Consider the following 3,245-nt stretch of genomic DNA (forward strand, 5'->3'; position numbering starts at 1 on the left):
GGAGGGGAGGGCAGGGGAGGGAGAGAAAGAGAAATAAAAAGAAATCAAGGAAACAAAGAAAGAAAGACCTGGCCCCACCCCCTCACCCCATTCCCATACTCCCCTACCATACTCCCATACTTCAATGAGACAAATTGTCACAATGACTACAACAATCAGCTTAAGCATGAGGCAGGTTTTTTACAATGGAGCAAGACAGGACAAAGTTCAGATCAGGGAGGTCTCTAGGAGCCATAGTGGCCCGGATAGAACTTAACCAGTGCCCAGCATGCACTTCCTTTATGTTTAAGAAGATACTTAATGATAGGCTGTACCTAGAAAGTCTGCATGTACAATGTTATTGATAAATCTTTATCATAGGACCACAAAGGAGAGATGCAAATGAGAAAATATCTAAGGTTTAGGCATTTTGGTTTTGGTGGAGGTTTTTTGTACATTTATGAGATACTCTTGACCATTTAAAATGAGTTTTACTTTAAAAAGAAAAAGTGAGCCTATCTAGAGAAAGTACAGCAGCTGGAGGAAGTTGATCTCCAACTACTCTGTGCACCACCACCAAGGAAAATTACAAAGTTTAGAAAATGCAGGCACGAGCAGGAAAGATTTCTACCAAACTACTAAAGACCTGAGAGGAAAACTGCATAGAGGTATGTGGCCCTGTCCCTCTGGCCCCATCCTGGATAGAGTACAGGAGCCAGGGAGAAGTTGGTCTCTGGCTCTGCTTCACCCCAGCACCACCAAGGACAATTACAAACTTTAGAAGGGGCAGGCACAGGCAGGAGAGATTCACACAAGACTACATGAGACCTGAGAAGGTGGATGAATAGAGATACTTAGTCCTGTCCCCCTAGCCCCACTCCAGACAGAGAAAGTGCAGCAGTCAGGGGGAAACAGATCTCAGGCCACATTGTGGACCACCAAGGGCAATTACAAACTTGAAAAGAGATGGATAGTACTCAGAAAAGATTCCTGACTCAACATCAACTGATGACTCATTGAATGTGAACAATATTGTAAGATTCTGACGATGACCAATATAGCGGCATTGTGTTTAATATTAAGAAACATGAAAGCCTAATATTTATTCAAAGTGACTGTAAATAAATCTTTACTTAGGTAAATACTCATCAGTCACCATATGGCCTTATCAGTCTTTGTTAGAGAGTGGCAAGTAAAACAATGGTAAACGTTATTTCATTTATGTATTATTCTTTTACTAATATAATTAGTCTGTAACTGAATCTGTAACATTTTAATTGTCATTCTAAATGTATTTTTAAAGTCTTAGAACCAAAGAGAAAAAAATCAGTAACAAGAGCACTGAATACTAGAATGATTTTTAAAAATTCACTGGTAAAGGAAGCTCTGGTGGCCTAGTGGCAAGAAGCTGCATTGAAATTCCAGATGTACCTGGTTCTAATCCACCAGAGCTCTGCTGGAGAAGGAGGGGCAATCTCCTCCTGTACCAGTCAGATGTGATTTGACGATACAATGCACAAAAAAATAATAAAATAAAAAAATTCACTAGTAAAATTTAAAAGTCATGTTCAATAAATCTAAATTGTTTTTAAAGTTGAATTGATGTTATGGGGGAAACTTTATAACCTGCTTCAATAACCGAATCAAGTAAAGAAATAAACGAAATTCAGATTCAGAAAGAAAAAAAGGAAATAAAAGATTCTTGCAAAGCTATACTGAAGTCCAAAGAGAAGTTGAAAGACTTTAGGAAAGGTAAGTTTTCCCACTGCGCAGGACCAGAAAGGGCTTCTGGTATAACCAATTGCCCTCCTGCATATAGGGGACACTTTAAGTCTGCAACTCATCAATTACATCATAAATATAAAGAACTGTCAACAACCTACAGACAATACAAATAGCCTAAAACATAGCAGGAAAACCTTCACATAATGTCAAGAAAGCAGAAGTCAGGGAGCTCTGGTGGCCTAGTGGCAAGGAGCTGCAACTACAATCCCAGGGGCGCACGGTTTGGATCCACCAGAGGCTCTGCCGGGAAAGGAGGGACAATCTCCTCCTGTACCAGTCAGATCTGATTTGACGGTACACTCACAAAAAAAAAAAAAAAAGCAGAAGTCAAAACCCAAAATAAACCTTCTCCATAAAAAGCAGAGTATATTGCAGATCCAATGAATACCCCAGAGACAAAGAGGCAGAAGAAATATATTGACACAGAGTTATATGAACATCTATTGGAAAAGGTACAAATGATGACAGAAAGAATGGAAGCCATAAATAAAGTGAACACCAAGAGAAAACGAATAAGAGGAAATATATTGCTGTGGACTTATATGATCAGTCATGGAAGAAGTGTAAATGATAGAAGAAAAACTGGAAGCCATAAATAAAGTGAAAACTCCAGAGACACAGAGGGAAAAGAAATATGTCAATACAGAGGAACATGAACAACTATGGAAAAAATTGCAAAAGATGGAAGAAACTGGACCAAAGAGAACTGGCCGATACTGAAATAATTTGAGAAGTACCATACGATCAAAGGTTGATGATAAGGGAGCTCTGGTAGCCTAGTGGTAAGAAGCTGCACTACAATACTGAAGGCACACAGTTCGAAGCCACCAGATGCTCCGTTGGAGAAGGAGGGGCAACTTCACTCAGATCTGATTAAATGGAACACAACAGGAATATAAATAAAAGAAAAATAACAACAAAAAAGTAAATGATAAGGGAGAAAGTAATTCAAGCTGCGTTGAAGGCATTGACAAAAGAATAAAGCCCCCAAAATAGATGAGATACCAACTGACATGTTTCAAATAATAAATACACCCCTGGACATGCTCACCAGTCCATGCCAGAAAATTTGGAGGACAGCTGCCTTGCTGACTAACTGGAAAAAAAAAATCAATGTTTGTTCCCATTCCCAAGAAAGATGATCCAACACAATGTGGAAATTATTGAACAACATCATTAATATTACATATAAGCAAAATACTGGTGGGAATCATTCAAAAAGAGCAAGACAGTACAAAGACAGAGACACTTAAACTGGATTAAGAAGATGCTGTGGCACCAGATAACAAAGACAGAGACACTTAAACTGGATTAAGAAGATGCTGTGGCACCAGATAACAAAGACAGAGACACAAACTGGATTAAGAAGATGCTGTGGCACCAGATATAATTGCTGGTGTCAGATAGATTCTGGCTGAAAACAAAGAATACCAGAAGAATGTCTAGTTCATGCTTTGTTGCCTGTGTAAAGGCATTTGACT

The sequence above is a fragment of the Elephantulus edwardii genome, unplaced genomic scaffold (genome assembly GCF_000299155.1).
Source record: "Elephantulus edwardii isolate Elephantulus edwardi_28Jun2011 unplaced genomic scaffold, EleEdw1.0 scaffold00494, whole genome shotgun sequence".
NCBI classification, from domain to species: domain Eukaryota; kingdom Metazoa; phylum Chordata; class Mammalia; order Macroscelidea; family Macroscelididae; genus Elephantulus; species Elephantulus edwardii.